The sequence below is a fragment of the Chelonoidis abingdonii genome, chromosome 5 (genome assembly GCF_003597395.2).
Source record: "Chelonoidis abingdonii isolate Lonesome George chromosome 5, CheloAbing_2.0, whole genome shotgun sequence".
In the NCBI taxonomy this organism is placed as follows: Eukaryota; Metazoa; Chordata; order Testudines; family Testudinidae; genus Chelonoidis; species Chelonoidis abingdonii.
The window spans coordinates 96,224,897-96,238,394 of NC_133773.1; positions in this window are offsets into that span (position 1 = coordinate 96,224,897).

A 13,498-nucleotide genomic window follows, 5' to 3' on the forward strand; every position below is an offset into this window, starting at 1 on the left:
TTTTTTGCTAGCTAAAGTAAAGAATGAATTGTTTTGGAACCCTTTGCAAAGTCTGTGTGTCTATTTGATTTCACTATCACATGTTCATGGAGAACTGTAAACCCAGAGTGCCAACAAGGTTGGAGCTCTGCTAAAGGTTGTGTTTAAGCTACTGGAGAGTCAGGGGATGGGGGGTCAGCACTGTTCTGGGGCCCTAGGACAGGGTGGGCCATTGGGGTCCCATTTCTGTGAAGGGATAGCGCACTGCCTATGCCTAGGAAGCATGCCAGAGAAGCCAAGGAAAGAGACAGAGCTGCAGCCTACTCAGGCCAAAAGAAGCCTAATACATGGGGTCAGTGATTGAGGTCCAAACACAGAGCCTGGTGAGCGTCCAGCTGGAGGGAGCTTCACCAGGGATGTGATTGGGCCACTGGAAGGATTAATAAGGAAACAATATGCTTATATTTATGACTCTCAGCTGTTTCTTCTGACTCTGCTAAAGTATCTGAATGATGTATTCAGTATACAGCAGAGTCTGGGACGTGAATGAAGGCTGACTGTATGAGGCTCACTCTTGACAAAATGGAATTAATACTGGTGGGTTGAGAAAAGCAACTGGAAGATATAGACATCTCGGCCCCTTTGATAGAAAGTATGTGCCATTTATCTCACAGTATTTTTAGATACCTAGCTGCCGTTATATGATCAAGTAATAAAGAGTGACTTTTACCATCTTCTTTTGGCCAGAGCTTGTGGGGTAGGGGCTTTGCTACATTGACTCTCACGCTATTGCCACCAGTGCTGACTGAAAAATTAAAACTGAAATGTCATAAAAACGTTGAAGATTTTGAAGTTTCCATTTCAAAGGGTTCAAAAGAGACCCACGTTACCTTTCTCTTATACTTTCAAAATCAAAATTTTTCATCAACAATGTTATTGAAGTTCTTAATGAAAATTTACATTTACCAAAACATGCAGGTTTTGGGAAATAAAAACTTTCAATAGTGGTGTTGATAACATTTTTAAATTTGAAAAAAATGATTAACTGTTCTGAAGACTTTGGGCTTTGTGACATAAGATTTTTGTGGTTTATTTTTCACTTTTGAGTAAAAGGTTGTTTTTGCTCAATCCCCTCCCTTTTTCATTTGAAAAACCACAACCAGTTCTAATGGCAGCCTTAAGACTAGACTGCTACATTGCACATGAACCACACCTTGAGTCCATTTGGAAATGGAAGCTGGAGCAGAATGCAGCAGAGCACTTGCTAAATGAGGTTTCTCACTATGAACATGATATACCAGTATTTTGTGACCTACCCTGATGCCTCCAGTTTGTGTGCGTAGTTTAACTGGATTTTATTTTAACCAATGAAGTCTGCATTTGTGCTGGTAATTTGAAGGAAATCTCGCATCATTGCTAGCAATGGTGGGAATGCTAGTTTAAACCAGCTACAGAGGGGATTAGTACCATGTTAGATAACCCTACTTAGAGTTGGACTAGATGACATGGGGTAGATTTTCCTAAATTGCAAATGCAGACATGGCCTAGGTAGCTTTATCTTTTCTTGTCTGAGGGACCATCTCTCTCCCTGTGCCATATAACCACTGCTTCAATCAGAAGAGGTACTTGAGCAGGAGCTCCCTTGATGTAAGAGAGGGGAGCTGACAGCAGGACGTTCTCTGTGAGGATCTGTGGAGAATTGGCAAATATTTGTTAATATTTTTAATAAATATCATATGTGCCTCAGTCTGTCTGTGTGATATTATCCTGGAGTAAAATTAATGTGTGTGTATGGGCAGGGGGAGCAAAGAGGAAATAAACAATGGTAAAGATAATGCTCCTAGAGGAAACAATGCAGGGAACTCTCAGTTGGAGAATATGCTCTCTCCAGCTCCATCCAGGCTGGTCAGGTTTCTATTTCCCAGGCTGAACCTAGGATCAAAGACTATATTAAAACCTTAGTAGTGCTAGCCTAGAGGGGAGGAAAGTTGGGTATAGGCTGTCAATATGCTGACAGAGAGACTGAAAAGGAGCATCCCAGAAGATGTGGGCAGGACAGCCTGCTTCTCCCTGCCAGCGGTGAAGTTAGCTGGGTTAAGGGAGACTTCCAAAAGCTGGCAAGCACAGCTTAAGGTGTAAGACCCATGCATATAGGCAGCTTATTGTTTAACCCTTTGCTCTGTGTGTTTTGTACCTTTGGGGGATAAATAAATAATGCTTTGTTTTAAAGACCGGTTGGGACTATCAGATTTTGTGTGTACTATGGAAAGCTTAGTGCTTTCACAGTATGTGATGTATACCCCATGTCTAGAATGAATGAGATACTGGACAAGCTGGGGGGATGCACAGTTGACTTTACAAAAGATTATTGGCAGGTACCTTTGGATTCTGACGATAGACCTAAATCTGCATTTGTCACCTCTTGACTTTGTGGTTTTGCCCTTTGCGCTCAAGCGGGCTCCAACTACCTTTCAGTATCTGGTGGATGAGCTACTGAAAGTGACAGAGGGGCTGTCTTTGCATATATTGATGATATTTATATTTTAGTCAGTCCTGGGAGAATCTTGTGACTCAGGTTGGAAAAGTGCTCAAATGCATTCAGGATGTAGGATTGACTGTAAAGGAGAAGCGCAGGAAATAGCCTAGGTGACTTATCTGGGCCAGTAAAGTGGGAAGTGGCCAGATTATGGAGGCTATAAAAGATTGGGCTGCCCCCTGGACATCAAAACAGGCCCAATCTTTTATCAGGATGGCTGGGTATTACAGGAGCTTTGTACCCCACTTTAGCTCTCTAGATTTACTCATCCCTGAACTGTAAACAAAAGGTAAACCAGACAAAGCGGTCTGGACTGAACGGTATCAAGAGGCCTTCTGAAGGAAGGGACAAGTGAAGACCTGGTTCTGGTAAACCCAGACTTTGACAATTCTTTTATGGTTTTCACAGATGCCTCAGACAGAGGGTTAAGTGCTCTGCTAATGCAGATTGATGCTAATAAGGGAAAGAGTCACCATGTTGTGTATCTGAACAAGAAATGTCTGCACCAGGAATAAAACTAATGTCACTATTGGAAAGGAATGCCTTACTCTAGTGTGGAGACTTGAAAAGTCAAACTCAGATCTGTTCAGGTGAAATTTTACTGTGTACACTGACCAAGGGTCTCTCAGCTGGCTGCATCAAATGAAAGGATCTAAGGTCAAGCTGTTAAGATGCAGTTCACCCTGACTTTGTGACATGAGGCTTTAGTTTGAAATTCACTCCCTCTTGGTCTAAAATAGCCTAAATCTCTGACCTTATTAATATCTGTTGACAATGAAACATATGTATTGACAGAATCCCACATCATGTAGTTAGGTCAATGATGTTTCATCACCAGGAGATGGGTACTGAGGTTCTGTGAACTGTAATTGAATCCATCCTTATGGTCATGGGTCATCACCATTTCCAGGGATGGAACCATCTACCATTTCTAATATTAAGTATGTCAAATGACTTCTACAATTACAAGGCCTTGTAGCATTCTGCTTTCAGTGTCAACTCCCTGTAGCAGCCAGAGGATTAATGCTGCTTCTGCTGCTGCTATGGAAAGTATTACTAGTGACAGAGGATATTGCAAATCTGACCTTGTAGATTCATTTACTTTGATAAAATTACTTGATCATCTACAGGAAATGAGCAAATAATTCTCAATAAATTGTTTACTCAGGGCTAGCTGCATCTCCGACCCTTGTCATGTCTCTGAGCCCACACCTTCAGGTGTCAGACCTAGTGCCTTTATCTATCTTGGGGTGGAATGTCACAATTCCAGCACTACTAGAGCAGGCTGTGAGCTATAGTCTACTGTGTATCAATCAGTCTAACTCAGCAGGTCTCAGTTTGGATACCTGCGGTTCTTCCCATCAGGAGTCTGTGACCAGTGGTGTACATAGTTACTAGACAAACTTCTAGAAACAAAAGTATTATTTATTTTAGCAGTAGGAACACAGCATTTTTAGACTATATATCTGTATACCACATTAATAGGTATTATGTATATGGTATTAGTATAATATACATTGTGTAAATATAACTATTGGGAAATTATGTTAACTGACTATATTATGCTGACCCCATAATTCTGTTCTCTCATGTCAACTATCCCACAACACTTTGCAAAACTGAAGTCAGCTGTGGTATTTGAAAATAGTAGGGCTGTCAAGCGATTAAAAATAATTAATCGTGATTAAATGTTCTGTTAATAGAATATCATTTATTTAAATATTTTTGGATTTTTCTACATTTTCAAATATATTGATTTCAGTTACAACACAGAATACAAAGTGTACAGTGTAAAAAATATTTATTTTTTATTACAAATATTTACACTGTAAAACAGAAACAAAAGAAATAGTATTTTCAATTCACCTAATACAAGTACTGTAGTGTAACCTCTTTGTTATGAAAGTTAAATTTACAAATGTAGAATTATGTACAAAAAATGTACAAAAAACCCCTGCACTTGTCAGTTGCACTTTCATGAAAAAGAGATTGCAGTACAGTACTTGTAGGAGGTGAATTGAAAAATTCTATTTCTTTTCAAAGCGGTAGCTGTGTTAGTCTATATCAGCAAAAACAATGAGGAATCCTTGTGGCACCTTAGAGACTAACAAATTTATTTGGGCATAAGCTTTCATGGGCTAAAACTCACTTCATCAGATGCATGGAGTAGAAAATACAGTAGGGAGGTATAAATACACAGCATATGAAAAGATGGGAGTTGCCTTACCAAGTAGGGGGTCAGTGCTAACGAGCCAATTCAATTAAGGTGGAAGTGGGCTATTCTCAACAGTTGACAAGAAGAGAAGAAAAATCAGTTTTGTAGTGCTAATGAGTTCAATGTAATAAAGGTGGCACATTTCAAACAGTTGGTAAGAAGGTGTGAGTATTAGCAGGGGGAAATTAGTTTTTGTAGAGACCCAGCCACTCGCAGTCTTTATTCAGGCCTAATTTGATAGTGTCCAGTTTGCAAATTAATTTCAGTTCTGCAGTTTCTAGTTGGAGTCTGTTTTTGAAGTTTTTTGGTTGAAGAATTGCAACTTTTAAGCCTCTTATTGAGTGTCCAGGGAGACTGAAGTGTTCTCCTACTGGTTTTTGACTGTTATAATTCTTGATGTCATAATTCTTTTCAAAACTAATGGAAAAAGGGATCTGAGCATAATCAAAGCAAATTAATTAAAAACATTGAAAGAATATTTTCTGGAAATGTATTGTGTTATTTACCAGCTTTAGAAATCTGAGCTTTGATGATAAATTTGTGTAATGCTCTGCTTCTTTGAGTAATGTGTCACCGGAGCTATCTCACTCAAAAGTACTAATTATTTGTTTTTAGCATATTAACTAGGCATTAATATGTGAAAACATAACATATTTTGAGTTACCATTGCTCAGGCAAAGTAACTGATCTTGCATTCAGGAGAGGATTTTTTTTAACCTTATATGGATTTATGCTATTAATTACCCTGACCTACTCCAAGAAATTTTACACTGACTAATCAGGGTTCGTAGAACAATCTGTTATTTCACTGATGCCTTTCTAAATATTTCCCTGCTCAGTAACTCAGCAGAGATAACATTTATCCTTCTCAAATTCAGCCCCCTCATTTGTGCTCTATATAGTGTGGTGTGCATGACCTCAGAATATGTAATTGAAGTTTCTGAGGCTCTAACAGTGTTGTATGAACTTATTTAGCAGAAAAGCCAGATTTATTTATTTATATATTTTGTGGAAGTAGGCCACAGTGTTTGAAAAATACAGCCAGGGCCGGCTTTAGGCCGATTCGGCCGATTCCGGGGAATCGGGCCCCACGCCTTAGGCCCCTTTTTAATTTTTTTTTTTTTAAACTTACCCCGGTCCCCGGCTGCGGTCTGCTCCATAGTCCCGCTCCTTTGAATGAAGTGCCAGCGGGAGCGCGGCGTGGCCTCGCTCTCCCAGCTAGAGCTCCAGCCAGGGCGGCGGGGCTTGCCGCGCTCCGGCCGGGGCTCCAGCCAGGAGAGCGGGGCGGCGGGGCTTTGCTGCGCTCCGGCCGGAGCACCAGCCAGGAGAGCGGGGCGGGGCTTTCGCCTCACGCTTTCGACCGGAGCTCGCAGCTGGGAGAGCGGAGTCGCTGGGGGCTTGCTGCGCTCCGGCTGAGAGTGCGGAAGGCTTTGGCTCCGGCTGAAGCGCGGCAAGCCCCGCTCTCCCGTCTTAGAGCTTCCGGCCGAGTGCGGCAAGCCCTGCGACCCGGCTGGAGCTGGGGCCCTTTTAATTAGCCCTGACGCCCTGGCGGGCAGCCTCGATATGGGCTAGGCGGCGCGGCTCACTTTTACGGGTGTGAGCTCCAGCTGCCTCTACCACCTGGTCTTGCAAATAGCCACCGGAAGCCCCGCCTCCCATGCATTTCCCCAGCTGCTCCGCTCTATTTAAAAGGTCCTCGGGGGTTAGAAGGGGATTGGGGCACTTAAAGGGGCTGGGGTTCCAGCTGCCTCTGCTGCACGTCCTGTGACCTGCCCACACCATCCCCCCCCCCGCCGCAAGGCCAGCTCTGCACCCCGTGCCACAGCCAGCCCCTGCAACCCCCTGTCCTGTCTCCTGCCAACCCCTGCCACACACCCCTGAGCCCTGCCCCAAAGCCAGCCAGCCCCCACTCCTGCCCGCACCAGCCCTGCACACTCGACCAGCCGCACCCCCGTGCCCTGTCTCCAGTCAACCCCGGCTGCAATCCTCACTGCCTAGAAGCCAGCCATCCCGACTCCTCTGTCCCAGCCCTACAAACCCCTGCTGCACCCCCCTGCGGCCCTGCCTTGAAGCCAGCCCGCCCCACACCCTTGTTCCAAACCAGCCCACATCCTTGCCCTGCTTGCAGCTAAGACGCCTACTTCCAGGTCAGCCCCCTGTCCTCCCTCCAGCCAGCCCCTGTTCCACTGCTCGCCTGCCAGTTCCAGGGCATTAACCCTGCCACACCTGCTTCAATGAGGGGGCAGGGAAGCAGCTGCGGACCAACGCATGTGCACACCTCCACGGGAGTGGCGGGACCCACACATGTTGAAATGGCGGTCATCCAATCAACAGCATATATGATGCAATGTATATAATTTTATTATTCATATAGTTATGGAAAGTAAATAATACATGAAAGAAATGAGAGGCTTTTTTTTCCACTTTTTTTTTAAGTCATCCCTGCCAGGGCCACACCGAAAATGTTCGAATTGGGCCCCGCACTTCCTAAAGCTGGTCCTGAATACAGCTATACTGAAATTTATAGTATGTCATATAAACTCTAATGCCAATTTCAGCGACCTTAGCTGTTTCATTAATGAAATTTGTTACTCTTGGAGAAATAGGAGAGCATCAGTATTACAGAGGTTAGAACAGGATCCTTTCATTGTCATGACTACCTCTAACACCCAGAGCACTGGTCGTTTATGAGAATGAATGACAATTTGGGAGAACATTAAAACAAGTTACTCCTACCTGCTTTCTGTAATATCTATAATAACTATCTATCCTCTTGCTGTCTCTGTTCCAGAAAAATTCTATTTTAAATATACTTTTTGGACTTTTACATTGAATTATTCTTTCTTTTGCTCATGTTTCTTTTCTTTTATTACTTTCTGTAATATTTCATCTTGTGGTAATTAATTTTTTTAATCTGACAGTCCTTCAGCTTTGCTGTTTTGAAAATACACTAATCAAGTTGAGCATATTTCAACACTATTCAAGTGACTTTTAGGAATGTATGAATTTTGTGCTGATTGAGTATAACACTTTGAAAAAATCCTTCCTACCAAGGGCTAATAGAATGTTTATACTCATTGCTGTGTCAGAGACTGACATTGCTCCTCTGAAGGGTTCAAAAAGGGATCTTCCTTGGAGTGGTTATAAGGTCTGCTGCACGGTAGGCCCTTGACAGACTCCTTATTTACCAGGCTGTTTTGGAGGACAGTGTCTTGCTTAATGATCATTTCAAATTTGTCAAAGAGCACTTGGAAATCACACTTGGAACATCACAGATGGTCAACCTGCTTAGCCCACCAGAATGTATCTCCTCACAAACAACTTCAGTAATTATTCTTATTCCTCAGGGTCCAGTGTTATAATTCCCTACATATGGAACTGTCTTCAGAGTAGCTATCAGATCAGGCTGTTCGAATGCTAAGTAAGAGCTGAATCAAATATTTGCTAGAAAGGAATTTATTTAACATATAGTCCAGTGTCTGGGAGGAGGGGGCTGTGCCTTTTCAGTAGCCATATTATGGTGACCACTGTGGTTGAAGAATGATGCAAAAAGTTGAGGATATGGATGCCCAGCAGTGGAATCAAATGCAGGGTCATGTATCCTTCAAGCCTCTTGTGATGGACAAGTGGAAATTAGGTAGGAAGAATACATGACCACATAGCAAACTGTCCGTTCCCTACTACACTGACCCCTGTTGGCTGTAAGAAAATGAAAGCTATAATAGTGAACGTCAGGAAAGGCATGTGCTAAGTCTATTGCCTTACATCTCAGCTTCAGCCATTACCAAATCCTCAGTTAAATGAATGCAGTTCTGGAAAGGAATGACAAGGATACCCTTCATCACAAGCCTTTTCCTACAATGCCCTCACCTAACTGAGTTGCCTTGTTCCTAAGAATAATACCCTGATACCCTCATGAGTTAACTGAGTATTTCCCACAAACGGAAGACAACTTTCATTACTAGAAATATGGAGAGATGTAATGTGGAAACATTCTCTCCAGATTCTTAATCAGGACTATGGAACAACCAATGGAGACTTCCTCCAGTGAATGCATCCCAGGTTCTACACTTAGCCTAGTGCATCCTAAGACAGGACTTTGGCAGCTTAGTCAGTACTGTGTGATTATTCAATAAGTGCAGACATGTCTGATAAAGCTCCTTATTTGTTACTTCACTATCAAGGATCTCCATAGTAACCTGGGAATGATGGAACTGCTTGTCCGTGCAAATTTAGTAGCATCACCCTCCCCACATCACTAACCCCTAGTGTTCAAAACCCCTGACCTAAGGATATTTCCAGTGTGTGCTGGGACTTGAGGTCTCCAATGACACAAATATAGGGGGAGATTTTCAAAGACACAAAAGTTAGTTAGGTGCTCAACTCCCATTTATACTTTAGAAAATCTCTCCATTGGTTTCTTGTAAAGCTGTGTCCGTTGGTTTACAGGCAGGTGTGTGTTTTGTGTAATTTGAGGTTTTGTCTCTATAAGTACATTCACCACTGCTCCATTGCACAGTATTTACTTGTCCATCCTATTTATGGGCATGAATTGTTTGTATTTTCTGGGGCCTGGGTTCTCCAGCTGCACACACTCAATGCATCTTGATCATTACTTGTCCAACTGAGCAGCTTGCATTTGGTATACACAGGAAAAAACATTCAGTAATTGGAAGTTTGGGATTTGTATGGTGCTTTGAACAGTTGTCCCGCAGTAGAAGCAGGGTGGAACCATGCTGTCGCAGCAGAAGTATTAGGAGGGATCTTGTTCCATCCCAGTGTGAATACTGAGGACGATCTGATCTCACAGAGTAAACTTCCATCCTTTCTGGAAGCCTGGAAAGGCAAACCAATAACAGCAGGACTCAGTCTTGTCTATGCTGTTAACTAGTGAAATACTCAATTGCTTTATGGCAAATTTTGAGAACATTTAAACGTTGTTTTCTTTACGGCAAATTGTTTTCTCCAGAGATCTAACATACAGTAACACTTTCCAAGCCATTACTGTGGTAGAATCTGCATTCTTCCATTTCAACAATAACTATTCTTTTGCCAGTCATCAGTGTCACTGTTAGCAGCTATTTGTTAACTAGACCTATTTGTGGGCACAAGAGTCTCCTAAAATGTCTGAACTTGGTACAGGGCTAAGTTTTATAGCAAGTATATTTTTATTCAGGCAATATTATCTATCCACGGTCTAACCAGTCATCAGACATCTCTAAAATATATATACTAAACTCCTAGAAATGATGTAGCATCCCCAGCATTTGTCTGAGCTAGTGATTTTTTGGCCAAGATGTTCAAAATAGCAGTAGACTCCTAACTCATATTTAGGCACCTGAATAAGTAGTCTGATTTGCAAAAGTGTTGAGCCTTGCAGTTCCCATTGGAGGCAATAAGTCTGATACAAACCCCCTAAGGTCAATGGGAATCTTTCCATTAACTTAAATTAGTTTTGGGCTAGGCCTAATGAAAACTGCTGAGTACTTAGTGCTTTTAAAAATCACGCCATTTATTTCGGTGCCTAAATTTGGATCTAGGACTGTAACGTTAGGCTTCCAAGTTCTAAAATCATTGCCTTTTGTTTTCAAAATCTGTAAAAGGAAATCTAACTTCTGTGACTTCTTTGATTTTTGAATTGCATAGGTCTTTGCCTTGTACTAGAGGTGGCTTTTATTAGATTCCTATCAATCTCTTTCCATTGGACCATCATCAGTGTTAATTTTTAATTACTTTTTCAGCCCTCTGTTCCACTCTGTTTAACATGCATAGGGTCTATAAGACATAAATCTTGGAAACAAAATAGCTTTCTGGATTTTTTTTTAATATATGTATGGTTTTGTTTTTAAATGAGTGTCATAAATTAGTCTACTACAAAATTGAAGCACAGAATGATGTAAGAAAATTAATGAACTGTGAATTTTAAAAAATGATATGTCACTGAGGTACTAGGATAAGCCAAAATAGGGACACATATTATCNCATTCAGTAATTGGAAGTTTGGGATTTGTATGGTGCTTTGAACAGTTGTCCCGCAGTAGAAGCAGGGTGGAACCATGCTGTCGCAGCAGAAGTATTAGGAGGGATCTTGTTCCATCCCAGTGTGAATACTGAGGACGATCTGATCTCACAGAGTAAACTTCCATCCTTTCTGGAAGCCTGGAAAGGCAAACCAATAACAGCAGGACTCAGTCTTGTCTATGCTGTTAACTAGTGAAATACTCAATTGCTTTATGGCAAATTTTGAGAACATTTAAACGTTGTTTTCTTTACGGCAAATTGTTTTCTCCAGAGATCTAACATACAGTAACACTTTCCAAGCCATTACTGTGGTAGAATCTGCATTCTTCCATTTCAACAATAACTATTCTTTTGCCAGTCATCAGTGTCACTGTTAGCAGCTATTTGTTAACTAGACCTATTTGTGGGCACAAGAGTCTCCTAAAATGTCTGAACTTGGTACAGGGCTAAGTTTTATAGCAAGTATATTTTTATTCAGGCAATATTATCTATCCACGGTCTAACCAGTCATCAGACATCTCTAAAATATATATACTAAACTCCTAGAAATGATGTAGCATCCCCAGCATTTGTCTGAGCTAGTGATTTTTTGGCCAAGATGTTCAAAATAGCAGTAGACTCCTAACTCATATTTAGGCACCTGAATAAGTAGTCTGATTTGCAAAAGTGTTGAGCCTTGCAGTTCCCATTGGAGGCAATAAGTCTGATACAAACCCCCTAAGGTCAATGGGAATCTTTCCATTAACTTAAATTAGTTTTGGGCTAGGCCTAATGAAAACTGCTGAGTACTTAGTGCTTTTAAAAATCACGCCATTTATTTCGGTGCCTAAATTTGGATCTAGGACTGTAACGTTAGGCTTCCAAGTTCTAAAATCATTGCCTTTTGTTTTCAAAATCTGTAAAAGGAAATCTAACTTCTGTGACTTCTTTGATTTTTGAATTGCATAGGTCTTTGCCTTGTACTAGAGGTGGCTTTTATTAGATTCCTATCAATCTCTTTCCATTGGACCATCATCAGTGTTAATTTTTAATTACTTTTTCAGCCCTCTGTTCCACTCTGTTTAACATGCATAGGGTCTATAAGACATAAATCTTGGAAACAAAATAGCTTTCTGGATTTTTTTTTAATATATGTATGGTTTTGTTTTTAAATGAGTGTCATAAATTAGTCTACTACAAAATTGAAGCACAGAATGATGTAAGAAAATTAATGAACTGTGAATTTTAAAAAATGATATGTCACTGAGGTACTAGGATAAGCCAAAATAGGGACACATATTATAAAACAAAGTTTGATGAGTCAGTGGCACCTGGAATTAGTATTTCCCAGATCAAAATGTTCCTCTTTCTGTCCAAGAGATATTAATTTTCAATTTTACATCAATATTTTATTTCTCTATCGCCTTTTAGTATCATGCAAGGTTCCCTTTTAAATATTAAGGGCCATATTCATTACCTCAGGCCTCTCGGTGGAATCCATAATGCATGATTCCTGTTACAAGAAGACCACCAGGAGCTCCGATGCAGCACTACAAGCTGCTTTCGTCTCCTCTTCCGCTGGAAGGCATGCACTGGGCTGGCCACCATAGCCCATAAAATCAATGGCACTAGGCAGAGAGGAAGTGGAGTCAGGACACCTGAGATACTGGCTATTTCAGATGGCTCCCAAACAGATTCAACCCATGTCCACCTAGACAGCTTCTGCTATCAGGGCTTATGATGGAGAGATCTGCCCCTTAAGGATAGTGATGGCTAGGAGTCAGCTCATCCCTGTCACATAGTGTAGCTCATTAAAGATTTTGGGTGATATTATGTACAGAGATGGAGGAGATATTGAGAGAGAGGAAATAGTCCCAGGAATAAGTGGTGTTTGAGATGAATGATGTTACTGTCTCTTTAAGGGCCTTTAAGGGACCAGAAGCATTGCAGAGTGGGCGGGGAAAGGCACCCCACTCTCCTAGCCATTTGGGATTAGCTCCAGGAAGGGGACCAGCATATATACTCCCTCCTCCCTCATAACAAGGCAGGCACCAGCAGGAGAAGACTGACCTGCTGAACTCTTCAAAGTGGAGAGCTAATTGAGGAAAAGGGTCCAGCTGAAAGAGAAGCTGATTAGACTTTACAGCTGGCCTCAGCCCCAGCTCAGAGGGGGAGAGTTGAGGGAACTACTACTGTTTGAAGGAGGGAGATCCTGACAGTCACAAGGCAAGAGTATGAGAGACTGCCTGAAACACAACCCCAGCCCCTGAAGGAGGGCAGGGAGAGACTCCTGACTGAAGGATTGAGATAGCAACTGCCTTAAGGTGAGAGACAGAGGGACTGTTAGAAATACATCCCAGCTGCTGGCAGAGAGGCTGGAAATGGTTTTGAGGAAGCGTCTCCATAACTGGCTAAGAAGAAGCCATGAAGAACCACAACTCCAAGATGGGGACAAAGCAGTCAGCAGACCTGGTAAAGACACTGACAAGCAGGGCAAAGGTAGGAGTGGCAAAAGGACCAAAGGAACAGTTTGTAGCTACCTAAAACAAGGTCCGTGGGATGGATCCCAGAGGATAGGGTGGGCCTGGGTTACCCTAACTCTCCATAGACAAGAGGGAAGAACATGGTGTAGGAGTGAAAGAAGCTGAAACCTAATCAGTTCCAATGGGGCTGAGGGCTGGGCTTAGAAGCCATTAGACTTTGTGTTTCTTTTCTTTTTTTTTCGTTTTAACTTTTTTAACCCTGGAACATTAGAACATAAGAACGGC